Source organism: Etheostoma spectabile, chromosome 1 (assembly GCF_008692095.1).
Source record: "Etheostoma spectabile isolate EspeVRDwgs_2016 chromosome 1, UIUC_Espe_1.0, whole genome shotgun sequence".
NCBI lineage: Eukaryota > Metazoa > Chordata > Actinopteri > Perciformes > Percidae > Etheostoma > Etheostoma spectabile.
In genome coordinates, this window is record NC_045733.1 from 28,252,471 (window position 1) to 28,267,331 (window position 14,861).

At 44.2% G+C, this 14,861-nt stretch overlaps 1 pseudogene; it reads left to right on the forward strand.

Moving 5' to 3' along the window:
* The first annotated feature begins 8,498 nt into the window (after positions 1–8,498).
* Positions 8,499–14,473, forward strand: LOC116692358 (cytochrome c oxidase subunit 5A, mitochondrial-like; annotated as a pseudogene).
* Positions 14,474–14,861: the final 388 nt, after the last annotated feature.

Below are 14,861 nucleotides of genomic sequence, written 5' to 3' on the forward strand. Positions count from 1 at the left end.
CTACTTTCTGATGAGGCTTGAGGTCCTGTTAACATCTGCAGGCCAATGGCTGAGGATTTTTATGAGTCTGTGGTGGCCAGTGCTCTCCTCTTTGCTGTTTTCATGCTGGTGCAGCAGGCTGAGGTTAGCGGACGCCAACATACTGCAACACACTGATTCGCAGAGGCCTGTGACAGTCGTGGGGGTGGATCTGACTCTCCTGTCGGTGGTGTCAGCGAGTAGGACCCCTCTGTCCAAACTAACATCCCCCATCTTGGACATGTCTCGCAACACACTCCATGGCTTTGCTGCTTCACTCACAGGATCACTTTCAATGATGACTCATCTCCCAATGCACCACAGAGTGCACAGAAGTCATTCCTCCTGTGGCCATTAACTACTTTATAACTCCTCCCTCTGAAGTAATCGGCACACACACTGTAGAGAGGTTAAAACTGGACTAGTATCTGTTTTGTGCCATACCACTGGCTGGTAATGTTTGCCATACTCCAACTGCTGACATTTTTCTTATTATTATTCGTACTTTTCAAACCATGCAAACAACCTAAGTAGGTTAATTATGTAAATACTGTATCATAATGTCCTTTAACACTATGTACTATCCACACTCCTTAAATTTCTTAATTATAATGTCTACTCTTTGTGCAACTTGAACACAGAGTTCCCTCGGGGATCATTAAGTATTTTGATTAGATTCTGAGTTCTGATTCTGATTCTGACTTAATTTGAACTCTTTCCTCCTGCACCTGCTTTTTTTGCCACCAGTCATCTGCCTCCTTGTTACCCCTCCATGCCCACTTCGTCAGCAAACCACATTAAACCCCACCTCGTGCCCAGACTGCAAAAGTTCCACAAGTAAATCAGGTCTGGCTTAGTTTTGGTATCTTTATTTATTGGAATTAGTGTTGCAGCTGAATCACTACTACACTGACTGTTCCTGTTTGTTATCTTCAACCCACCTTACTGCCATAACTCGCAGTAAAGACTACCAAATGATCTGCATCCTACAAACCTTTTAATAACATATGTCAAATATATTAATACCCACAAGCTGTATGTGGTGGGGTTTGTTGGTGGTTATTTTCCCCCGTTTGGCCTTCCCTGTGTTTGTTTCTTGGTTTTCTCCCCGTCCTGTGTGTTTCTGGCTTGTGATTTCCCTTTTTCTTCCTGTGTTGTGGTGGGTGACTCTCCCCGTTATTCCTCTCCGGTTTCTAGTTTTTTTTTTGCTTTCTGTCTAGGCTGCCTGTCCCTGTCCCTGCTGCTTCTCGCTCCTCTTCCCTTTTCTTCTCCTCCCTAGTCTCCTTTCTTTGTCTCATCCTCGCCCCTTCCGAGTACTCGTACCTCATCGCCCTGTCCTCTTGCTTTCTGTCTCGTCGGTCTTGCTCTCTGTCTGATCTGTCCTGTCCTGCTCTCTGTGCTTCTCCCTCTTTCGGTTGGCTCTGTTCTCACTGTCTTTCTCTCTGTTGTATCAGTCTCTCCCATGTCTCTCTTGTTCCCTGTGTTCGGTCTAGTTCACGTCTGTCTCTGCGTCTGCTGTTCCCCTCTCCTCTGTTGTTTGTGTGTATCTCTCCGTCTTTCCTACTCTCTGTATCCTCTTTCTCTCTGTCTTGTCTCTGCTCTCAGCTCGTGTGTCTCCTCTCTGGGTCCGTCTTTCTCTCTCTGTGTCCCTCTCTCCTCCTTCTCCCCTTCTGCTCTCTGGCCTTCTCCGGACCACCCCTGTTCCTTTTTTCGGCTCGCTTTCTCTGTCCCCTCTCCTCCAATCCCTCGTCTGTTTGTTGTCCTCCCGCGCCCTGCTCCATTTCTCTGTCTCTGTTCTTCCCTGTGTCTGCTGTCTGCCTTCTCTGTGTAACTCTCGCTCTGTTTTTTTGTCTGTCTTCTCTCTCTCTTTGCTGTTGTTTTGTCTCTCACTGTTTATCTCCCTACCTTTTTGCTCTCCGTCCTGGTGCCTTTTCCCCTCTTTCTTTTTCGTTTCCCGGTGTCCTGTCTGTCGGTCTTTCTGGCTGTCGTGGCCTTTGTGTCCTCCGGAGCGTTTTTTCTGTTTGCTGTCTCCCCCTCTTCTGTCGCTGTCTCCCTTTCTTAGGTGGTCTCTGTGTCTCCCTGTGTCTTTTTATTGGCTTTCCTCCTCTGGTTCCCTCGCCTCGCCACCTGTCTCCAGTCCCCTTGTTTCTGGACCTTCCTGGGCCCCGCTATCAGTGCCTTTATTTGCCTGGTCCTTTGTCCCATCCCCGCTCTTCACGTCCCATCCTCCTCAGTCCTTCTATTGCTCCCTCCTCCTTGGGTCCCTCTCTCCTCCCTTCTTTCCTCAGTCCCCCCTTTCTCGCTACCCTCGTTAATTTCCCCCTCCTTTCTCTGGCTCCTTTGGTCCAGCTCCCTGTGTCCTTGTCCCCCGGTCTCTGGTTTGCCTCTGTCCCCCATGTCCCTCTGTCCCTTGTTTCCCCGTCCCCTTGTCCCCCTCCTTTCCAGGGTCCCTTCCGCCCTTTCGTGTATGTTTTTATTTCCCTTTTGGGGTTTTTGTTTTTTTTGACATCTGGGATCTTCTTTGGGGGGGGTACCTGTTGTGTTTTGGGGTTTTGTTGGGGGTTATTTCCCCGTTTGGCTTCCCTGGGTTTGTTTCTGGTTTTCTCTCTTCTCCCGGTCCTGTGTGGGGTTCTGTCTTGTGGATTCCCGGAAGTGTCTGTTGGGGCAGACTGTCCTTTAGTTTGATAGCCAGCGTCCGGTCGTGGGGCCCGGGTCTAGTCTGTCGACTCACGTTGTTTGGTCGGATGGGCCAGCCCGCCCGAATGTGGAGCCACCTGATTATCACACGTTCCCCTTAGCCGCTACCGCCGGGAGGGCAACCCCCTGGGGCCTGGTCGCGGGGGGGATCATTCCAGTGGGGTGGGGGCGGTTGGGCCATCGTCCTGGTGAGCTGTGCAACTTGCCGTCTCCCCTGTGCTACTGTTTTGTTTTCCTCTCGTGCCTTCTTATTCATCTGCCCGCCACCTACCTGTGTTCCTCGTCTTCCTGCCTGCAGTCCTGTCCTTCCCTGTGAGTTTTTTTCCCACGCCTTTTTCCGCTGTGTCCTGCTCACCTTCTACATGCCGGCGTTGCTGTGGAGTGTTTTTTGGACTCCACCCTTTAGCTCCTTGTTTTTTGACTTTTGTCAATCAATCATTCTGCCGTGCCTGCCTTGCCTGCCTACCCTGCTTTTGGGTCCTCCTTTATCTGTACCACAGTGACAACAAGCCACTTTTAACTGCTCTCCGGATCCTTCGCCCCAGTAATAATGTGTAGGTGGCCTCCCCATGACACTGCCGTGCTTTATCACCTCAGTACCAACCTCTACACCTTTCTTTTGCTTGTTTTCAAAATTTTATCTATAAGCCGCATTGGGATCTGGAATACCCAAAAGTACATCTGAACGACCATATATCGGTGTCATACATTCAAATTCACAATACACTTTCACCTTCCATGGATTGTAGTGTTTTCTGAAAGTTGTGTTTGACCAATCTGGCCTGTTCCCATAAACTCCCCATTCGACTCAACAGGTTTTTTGTTGGTAATTTTCCAGCGTTTCTTTTAGTTTTCATTAAATATTCAGACAGTTTACTTCTCTAATTTCTAATGGCATCTCCCTGTTTCTATTAATAGTGCAGATATTGGAGTTTTATGAAACGCCAAACTACACAATCTAAGGACTTTTTGTTTGACTATATCAAGCTGACTAATCACTTAGGGATTCTGCCCTAGCAGACAGTCATAATCAATAGTTGATCTCATCATTGCCCTGGATAATCGATCGTCATAGTTGTTTTTTTAATTAACACAGACATTAACAATGCCAGTATGTATATTTCAATGTCCAAAACCAAGTGCTCCATACAAGAAAAAAAAGATATATATATTAATATATAAATTATATATATATTATATATATATATATATATCTTTTTTTCTCTGTAGGAGCCACTCTGTGGTTTGCATTTGAATCTAATCATACTGGCATTGTTAATGTTCTTTGTTAATTAACAAAAAACCTATGACGATGCTATCCCGTGCATGTATGAGGATCAACTATTGTTATGACTGTATGGCATTGGGGCACAATCCCTGTCAGTATTAGTCACTTGATATAGTCCAGCAAAGTCCTTAGATTGTGTAGGTTTGGCGTTCATAAACTCCAATGATCTGCACTATTAATAAACAGGGAGATGCCATTAGAAACTTAAAGACGTACAACTATGGTCTGAAGTTTTATGAAAACTACAAGAACCGCCTGGAAAATTACCAACAAAAAACCTGTTGAGCAGAATGTGAGTTTATGGGAACCCAGATTGGCCAAACACAACTTACAGAAACACTCCATGCCATGGCAGGTGTAATGTGGTATTTGGAAATTGAATGTATGCCCACCGTAGGTCGTTCAGAATGTCCCTTTGTGGTGTTAATTCCAGATCCCAATGCGGATTTATATTTTTGAAAAACAAGCAAAAGAATGGTGTCAGAGTTTGTACTGTAGGGTATAAAAGCCCGGCAGTCAAATGTGGGAGCCACCTACAAATATACTGGGTCGAGGATCCTGAGAGCAGTAAAGTGCTTGTTTCAGGTACAGCCTAGAAGGAGGACCCAACGCAGAGTTAGCGCAGGCAGCAGTCAAGCAGGATGATTTATTGACAAAGTCCAAAACACAAGGACAAAGGTGGAGTCCAAAAACACTCCACAGCCCAACGCAGCACTGTACGAGGTGAGCGGACACAGGAAATGCGTGGGAACAACTCACAGGGAATGACAGACTGCAGCAGAAGACAAGGAACCCAGGTAGGCCTGGCGGTCGAATTGGACAAAATAGCAAGGCACACTAGAAACAAAACAGGTACACACGGGGAGACGGCAGGTTGACACTCACAGCGATGGTCAAACAGACAAACAAAACTGCATGATCCAACAAAGACCAGAGGAACACTGGGGTTATACAGGAGGTTTGGGTCACGGGTAACAGGTAACATCAGAGTGGACACATTAGGGTGGCTGGAGCATCAGACAACAAGTGAAGCTAGACAGACTAGACACGACAAGACAGGAAGCTGACTATCAAAAACAGGCAGTAGAAACAAACAGACACTTAACGGGAATCGACAAGCAGAACCACACAGGACCGGGGATAAAACAGAAACCAACACATGGAAGGCCAACCGGGGAAATACCCCAACAAAACCCCCAAACCACACAGTACCCCCCCACAAAGTCAGATCCAGATTTCAAAAAAACAAACCCAAAAGGAACACTAAAACAACCCAGAAAGGGCGAAGACACTGGAAAGGAGGGGCCAAGGACGGGGAACCAAGGGACAACAGACCTTGGGGACAGCGGCAAACCATGAGCACCGGGACAGGACACAGGGAGCATGACAAAGGACCCAGCAAGGAGGACAATTACGAGTGAGCGAGAAAGGAACTGAGGAAGAAGGAGCTAAGAGGGCCAAGAGGAGGAGCAATAGAAGTGATTGAGGAGTAGAGGGAGTGAGAGAGGATGGGCCAGGAGTACCAGGCAAACTAAAAGGCCCTTGATAGCGGGCCCATGAGTCAGAACATTGCTGGAGACAGTGGCGAGCGAGGGACCAGGAGAGACAAGCAATAAAGACACAGGCGACACAGAGACGTCACCTAGACAGGAGACACGCGACAGAGAGCGGAGACAGACAAACAGAACAAAGCCCAGAGACACAAAGACAAGACTACAGACAACAACAGACAGACCCGGGAACGCAAAAGACCGAGGGGAAAGGCACGGACTGAGAGAAACCGGTAGGAGAACAGATGACAACCAACAGAAAAGAGAGAGACAGACAGACAACAACAGAGCGAGATTTACACAGATAATACCGCAGCAGACACAGGGAGCAACATAGACAGAGCAAATGGAGCCAGGGCGATGGACAACAAAGCGCGAGGGATTGAGGAGAGGGACAGGAAAGAGAGCCAAAAGGAACCAGGTGGTAGGTACGGAGAAAGAGCCAGATAGAGACGGTAGGATCGGAGAAGACACAGAGATAGAAAGTACGACCCAAGAGAGACCCAGGCGTAGATACAGAGACACAGACAGAGAAATAGATACAGAGAGTAGAGACAGAGGAGATACACACAAACAAACAGAGGAGACAGGGCCAAGCGCAGAGACAGAGTGAACTAGACCGGACACGGGACCAAGATGAACATGGGAGAAGACTGATACAACCAGAAAAGACAGTGTAGATACAAGTCCACACCGAAAGAGGGACGAAGCCAGAGAGCAGACATGCCGATACCGTACAGTAAGCAACGACCGACAGATACAGTAATGCAGAGATACAGGCGACTGAGACGAGTAATCGGAGGGGCGAGGATGAACTCAAGAAGGATTACTAGAGGAGAAAACAGGAAGAGGTTATCGGAGAAGCAAGCAGGGCAGGCACGCGCAGCCTAGACAGAAAGGCCAAAACACCTAGAAACGAGAGGAACTTGGAGAGTCACCCACACAAACAGCGCAAAACGGTCACAAAACAGAACCACACAGGACCCGGGGGGGAAAACAAGAAACAAACCCAGGGAAGGCCCAACTGGAAAATAACCCCCAACAAACCCCAAACCAACACAGCTTGTGTTATTAATAATCTACATATGTTATTAAAAGTTGTAGAGTCCAGATCTTTGTTATCTTATCGCGCGTTTATGGCAGTAAGGTGGGTTGACGATAACAAACAGGAACATTCAGTCGTATGTAGTGATTCAGCTGCAACCCTAATTACATAAAGATACCAAAACTACGTCCAGACCTGATTTACTTGTGGAAATTTTGCACTGGGCACGGTTGGGGTTATGTGGGTTCTGCACGCACGGGGGCATGGGTAACAGAGGACAGATGAGGTGGCAAAGAAAGCAGTGCGAGGAAAGAGTTCAAATTAATTTTCGAAATCAGAATCGAATCATAATCTAATCAGAAATACTTATGACCCCGAAGGGAAACTCTGTGTTCCAGTTGCACAAATAGTAGAAATATAATAAAGAAATTTAAGGAGTGTGGATTTACATAGTTAAAGGAATATTATGATACAGTATTTACATAATTACATAATTAGGTGTTGCAATGGTGAAAAGTAAAAATAAATAATAATAATAATTGTACAGTTGATTATTGGCCACATTAAACCCAGTGTTATTGCACAAACCGATTAATAGTTCCGTTAACCTCTCTAATTGTGTGTTCACATATACTCAGGAGAGTTTAAAGTTTAATGGCCACAGGCAGGAATACTTCCTGTGGCACTCTGTGGTGCATTTTGGGAGAATGTAGTCTATCATGAAAGTGCTCCTGTGATTGAGCAGCAAGCCCATGGAGTTGGTGCGAGACATTGTCCAAGATGGGATGTAGTTTGGACAGCGTCTCCTCTCTGACACCACCCGACAGAGTCCAGATCCCCCCACGCGTCACCGGCCTTGCGAATCGTTTTTGATTCTGTTGGCGTCCGCTACCCTCAGCCTGCTGCCCAGCATGCAACAGCAAAGGGATAGCACTGGGCCACCACAGACTCATAAAACTCCTCAGCATTGTCCTGCAGATTTTAAAGGACTCTCGCCTCCTCAGAAAGTAAGACGGCTTCTCTTCCTGTAGAGGGTTGTTGTTTCTGGCCCAGTCCAGTTTATCGTCCAAGTGCACTCGCAGGTGTTTGTAGTCCCTCCACAATGTCCACACTGACCCCCTGATGGAAACGCTCACTGCTGCCTTGGCTCTCCTTATGATCCACCACAGGTCTTTGTCACGTTGAGACTGTAGATGGTTCAGCTCTCTCCATGTGACAAAGTCCCCCACCACAGCTCTGTACTCAGCCTCGTCCCCCCCCCGCTGAATCATCCACCCACCGCAGATCATCAGAAAACTTCTGAAGATGGCAGGACTCTGTGTGGTAGTTGAAGTCTGTGTGTGTAGATGGTGAAGAGGAGGGAGAGAGGACAGTCCCCTGCTGGGCCCCGTGTTGCCGATTTTCAGTAGGTCACGAGATTACAAGAATATACTAGGTCCGTAAAGAAATGTGGCTACGTTCACAGGATTGTGAAAGGAAGGGAGAACTTATTATTCAGTACAAAGAATGGTAGCGAAAGACAGATCTGTTGGCCTAGTCTATCCAGATGAGGTTTGGCCGAGGAGTGGGCTGGCTCTGACTGGTAAATTCCTGATGGAAGTGTGAAAATAAAAAATTAAAATATTTACAAAGGAAGAAACTATTCAGAGAACTGGGAGTCAACTGGATAAACTGTTTTTAATTTACACCTCTTCTTGAATTTGGACGGTTGTAACAAATTGAAAAACTGATGGAGTACCTGCGAAATATTGGAGTAATATGAACCATATAGACCAATCTTATTAAAAGGTGTAAATAGCAACTAGAGAACAGAGGAGGGCAGCAATACGCCTAGTTTTGCTTCTAACCTGCCTGAATCAAAGAAGAAAAGAATCGGTCCTCCGTTAGCGCCACACAGGACGGTTAGCACTCACTGCTGTACCATGTTCCGAGCCGTGTTCCGACTGTCGCCACAGGGGCCCGGAGTCTGGCTCGGTCTCTACCCTGCTACTCAGTTACGTTCCATCTGCTTTTCTTCTACCGTGAAACGAGAGACCGTCTGATATAAAGATACTACAATAAGCTGCCCTGGCTAACCGTTTAGCTACATAGCTTAGCTACAGCTGTGTGTGCAAAAGCTAAATTAGGGACAATAAATTATTGTTATGGTTAGCTGTCGTTGTGGTCTTGAACGAATAGTTTTACACCTCACGTATCGTGTTTTATTTAAAAAAACACACACGAAATGATTTGCAGAAAAAGTCCACGACCTTGTGATGACCCCCTTTAGTTTGTTCAAGCGTTCATTCACCGCTGTTTATGCGCAGCTGTACGTTAATGTCTAGCTAACTCGGACCTATGCTGTACTATGTATATCGCTAGCTTTTACAATGTGCTCATCGTTTACATGGAAGCCTTTATGATGTAGATTATGACCTGTGTTTGGTCCTATTATCCTCCCATGTAACTGGTCCTGACCTTAACTCTCTTACAAGCCCCCTAGGCTTGCTTAAGATAAGTATAAGATACAATAATTTGTTTTATAGTCCCCAATGGGGAAATTACTGTACTGCACTCTGTGTACACACTTTTTGTTATACTCCCACACAGGCCTGCAATACACACCATGCTCAGGACCTATACAGCACTATACATGGAGAGATTTCGAGTGAGTGGGCTGCCAGCTGAACCAGCGCCCTGAGCGGTCGGGGGGTACGTGCCTTGCTCAGGGCACCTGGCGTGCCCAGGAGGTGAAGTGGCATCTCCCAGCCACCAATCCCCATCACCAACTTTTTGGGTCCATACGGATTTGTAACCAGTGGACCCTCCGGTTCCCAACCCAACATCCCTATGACTGAGCTACTGCCACCCCCAACTACAGCAAACTTCCCCATGTCAAGTACACCTAAACTGACATTTACCACGGACGCCCATTTGATAAGATTTTGTCCCATGACCCCCATCTGAAAGAATTTTGCTTCATCTTTAAATACAGAAATTTTATGAATCCATGACTAAATAGTCATCCGTTCTATCATTGTGTGTTGGATGGATGGAATTAAAGTGACAATCCCGGGAACCTCTTCAAACCCAAATTTGGTACAGTTTGATATAATATATCCTGTGTGGTGTGTGTGTGTGTGTGTTGTGTGTGTGTGTGTGTGTGGTGTGTATGTATATCTATTATAATATATATATATATACTACTAGTTACAGCTGATTAAGTGCAGTCCACTCTTGCTTGCCTGTGTATTTTTTATAATGTGTTTTAAATAAGGATTTTTTGATTGACTGTTTTAATTTAACACCAACTGTTTTCTCTCCATAACTTATATTCTATTTATTATTCTTATTCATGTTTCCCTCTTCTTTGTTTTGAGTGAATATTTGTTCTAGAAGCTGCACTTGATTCACATTCCTGTATGCAAAGCCACCCTTGGCCTCAGAAAAGCTTCGATCATTTTGGTGTTAAAGGTTGCATATAGAGTGTCTGGCCAACTTACAATTTGTTTAATAAGATATTCACTCATTCAAATCAAAATCGTAGACGTTCTTGTTTTACTGCTTGTGTTGGCTATTAAAACCAACAACGGTATTGTATAAACTGGTTTATTTTATTTGTATTGCATGTACCTGTGAGTTCTTGAAGCTTCAGTATTGAATTACCACACTAGTATTTACAACCATTTGAAGATTCTGTTTCTAACTGTGGTGGTTTTCCAGCCCATTGGCATCCAGATGTTACTCCATGGCAAGTGGGACGGATGAGGATTTTGATGCCCGTTGGGTCACTTCCTTAGCAAGCCTGACAAGATGCCTTGGGAGCTGAAGAAAGGTGACTTTTGTTGCAACATATGCTTTTCATATTCTGGTTTTGTGTCCTCCTCCCTTGTTCCTTTTGGACATAGTTCTATTTCTGGTTGGGTCAAATACTACCCATGTAAAATAAATTGGACTAATTTTTTGATATTTTAATTCCCCATGTTATACACAGCAGGCGAGTTACAATAGGCTTCATTCCCACAGTAACCACCTTAGCAACAGCTAGTATTGATGGGTTTTATGTCTACCAGATATTGCTTTTTCTCTCTTATGTTCTGTTTATTTTCTCTTCTGGTTATGCTGTTTTTTTAAGTAATGTTATTTCATTTTTTTCCATTACATTTTTCAAGTCAGAACACCCTGATTGGGTATGACCTGGTACCTGAGGCCAAGATTCTGATTCGGCACTAAGGGCTTGTCGGAGACTGAATACTTGGCTAGCGCCGTCCGCATCCTAGAGGCCGTTAAGGTTAGTGTCCGTCCCTTCATGAGTTCACTCGGTCTGCCTAAAACCTGAGCTTTGTTTGAGTGGGGACTTTGACAGACTCACAGCCTGAAGACTTAACTTAACTATCACTTAAGTTCAAGAATTTGACTTTTTTTTCATGTCGCATCACAAACTTCACATTAGGGGTCATATTGTCCACACATTGCTTAAAAAAGCACCCAACACTTTAATTAGAAATAAAGCACAACTAAAAATGTACTCAGATATTACATGGAGTGAAAAATAAACAATATTGAATGTTAAAAACAACTTTACAGAATTACGGTGGCTAACAAGGGAGTTTGTGCTGTTGAAAGTGGTGTTTGAGGAGTGTTTTTGTAAACATGTCCAGGATGTATCAGCTTTTGAATATCTGCATGGGAGGGTTCCAAGGGATGTGGCTGCAACACTAATGCCGCTTACCCACTGCTAGTACCAGCTCTGCTCGGCTTAACTCGGCGCGGTTCCCTTCCTCCATGTTCCGTTGTAGATTTAGTACTGCCTCTTGTGTTTAGGCGAGCATGGCTGGTCGTCAAAGCGACACCGCAAAAACTGCCATGGACACACAGAACGTCAAAGTGTGGTGTTTTGCCAAATTTTGTTACCAAAGGACGGAGCTTATCAAACCACAGCTGGCTAAACTACGTGTTTAAAAATGGCGGGTGGCCGTGATCAGTGACAACTCTCTCGAGCAACTGTCGTCTGCATTTTTCACGTCACCTTTTTTGGTAGCGCCTCCGTTTGCTTGGAATCTCCATGGAGGTGATACTCAAAAAAAAAGTACCTGTTAGCAGTACTGGGTACGTTTTCCATTAGGAAAAACAAAAAGTGGATCGAGCAGTATAATGTAATGAAAACACCATAAAGGCCTGTCTCCCAAGGAACAGAGTCGGTGGGGAAGTGGAGAGCTTGCCAGCGTCTGAGACTGCAGGTTTTGGGGTGGGTGTATTGATGAGGGAGGTCTGAGAGGTACTGTGGGCCAGGGCATGGAGGGATTTGGAGGTGAAGAGGATTTTATATTTTAATGCAGAGGTGGATGAGGGCGGGGGTGATGTGCTGCCACGTCTTGGTGTAGGTGAGGACCCTAGCGAATTAGTTTTGGACATACTCGACCTGTCTAGGGTTTTGCTGGCGACCCCGACAGGACTCCATTGCAGTAGTCCTAAGGAGAGGAATGAAAGCATGTACGAGGTTTCTGCCACGGAGTCATAGACTGATGCCAAGTCCTGGAAATGTTTTTAGGATGATAAAAGGCGTATTTGGTGATATATTTATGTATTATAAAAGAGTGAGTGATGCTCTCATGTTTTGTTTTTGTGTTTTGCAGGACAAAGCATGCCCCCATAAAGCCATTTATCCCTATCTGATCCAAGAGCTGAAGCCAACCCTGTCAGAACTTGGCATCTCAACCCCAGAAGAGCTGGGGCATGTGATAAGTTATAGACTGTCAAGTGAGACTGCCGCTGTACTATACTACCACATGTTACTTGGGAGACTTTAGAAAGAGAAATGCTTCAGGCGTAATGCCCTTCAGCGAGCTGCCTCAAACCCTGAATGTTGGCTGGCCTACTCTAGAACTGCACATCAAAACATGAATTATATTGCATAACTTTGCTTGCAGCTAAAAAAATCTTTTGTTCCTCTTTCCTCAGGTCATTTGATGTATAAGAGAAGAGCTCTCCTGATTCTCCCCGTCAAATATGGTCTATATTGTTCAAATCCATGCTGTCCTGTTGTGTTACAAATTCTGGACCCTAATAAGTAATAATCAAAGAATGTGTATTGTATGTTCTTTTCTGGAAATCATTGAACACTTTCAAATGGTGTCTTTTTTTCATTTGACTTTTTGACTCATAGCAGGAAAAAAAACACAGGTGTAAATAAATGTTTGCTGCATTCCATTTAGAGTTTCCCTGCCAATATGCATGCTTCTTAGTGACGTAGCTTACTGGGCTATTTACATAAAATGGACCATTGTTTCATGGTTTAGTCAGATCTTTGCTTTACGAAATCAAAATGTATGTTTTGGAATAATTCTATTATGCATGTGCACCCAGCTGCACATGCATAATAAACTTTTTTCCACAACAGACTACACAAACAACTAATTCCATTCCATTTGAATGAATTGAAATACTAACGCTGTCTTCTAATGATGTGAATTTAACTACAAAGACCACTTATCAACCCGTGTTGCTGATTTTGGTCAGTGCTTACATCATGGTATTTACCCTCATAACAAATGCTAATTATTTTTAAATAAGAAGTACATTATGTATGGGGTCCAAGGTCACACTGTTTAATTGTCATCATTACAGAAATGTTTATTTCTCAAAGACCGTCGAAAGTGTGTTCCCCTCTAAACTCTCTCATCCTCCTAATGGCGACAAAAGCTGAACTCTTCCTGCCTTTATTAATTTTACAATATCTTGCCTTTGCCAGACCTATTTACGTACATGGTGAGTGTAACCCAAAGGGCTGTCCACACATTCAGTGTTATAACATATTTATACACATATATTTATGTATTACATTCATTTTTATATGATAATAGTATATATTATCGCTAACCCAATTAAAGCATTTCTGCCAATGTGATGAACAAAAAGATCTTGTAATCATTATAATTAACTTACAAAAAAAAATACTAACTCATTTTAAGAAAGCGTCTCATAATGGGATTTATTTTGAAAGTCTTGCCGCGGAAGTAGTAGGACCTGTCACTGATAGCAGTAGTAGCAAGCTAACGACTAGCTAAAGAAGTGCCTGCCTGCTGCTGAAAAACAACACCGTCCTGCGTCGGTGGGACACTTGACATCATAATGGCTGTGTTGTGGTGTAAATTCTGACAACTAACGCTACGAGATAGAACGACTCATAGAACCAGAGAAGGACACCTTCTGGAAGCGCAGCCGGAGCCTCAAGTTCGTCTGTAATGTCATCTAAAGCTAGTCCGTCTAACGCTAGCATTTAAATAGAAACTGGGAGGCTAGCTAGCTGACTAGCGTACTAGCTTAGCCTGACAGCTAAGCTACTAGCAGCTTTTGACAGTTTATCAGATGAGACATGCTTACACCATTAGTGTCGAAGGTTAACTTTCTGAGACATTGCTTACGTTTGTCTGTAAATATATTTACAAAAGGATAACGAGCTTATAGACATGTTTATCTTTCTATAAACCAAAGGGACTGCTTGAAGAGGCTGACTACTCATCTGGCTAGTGAATATTGGGTTTACCCTGTAGACAAATTTAAACTAATTTGGAAATATATCAAGATGTTACGCTACAAAGACATGTTTAATGAAGATTATATTGAGTACCATTGGGTTGATTTAAAAACTTGTTAAGACCCACCCCCCCCCCCCACCCCTCCAACAGCAAGAAAACAAACCATCTTGTCATTTGTCATCACATGATTCCATTTCGTTATTACTTACTGCCATACGATATATAAATACAAATTATCCCTCTTTCTCCAACCTCAGGGCCCAGTAACACACGACCTAAGACCGCCGATGGAGGATCAGGCCTGTGGAAAAGAGGACCTTACATCATGTCCAGTAGCCCAGCAATCCACTCAAACTAACGTAAGCATTTTCTTCCTGACTCATGACCAATGTGTTTATCCCGCCTGTTATAGAGTCAGGAGTCTTTTCATAATTGTTTTTTTATGAGTTAGCTGTGGTTTACACATTGTGTACAAGGACAAAATGGGACAGCTGAAGACTGTTCAAGGTGCAGCTGCAGGACAGCAGAGTCTTGAGTCACCATGGTAAAGTCGAACAGTTTTATTAGTTAATGTTGTTCAGACTCTGTGTATAGAAAGCATCCCATACAGTCACCTTTTCATTCAAGTGTCATTTCAAGTTTATTCATTCTTTTCATTCAAGTATTTCAACACCCTCTGCTGACTGACTGCGATTCTAATTCAATATTTATTTGGTATCTACAAGAAAAAAAAAAAGACTGAAGTT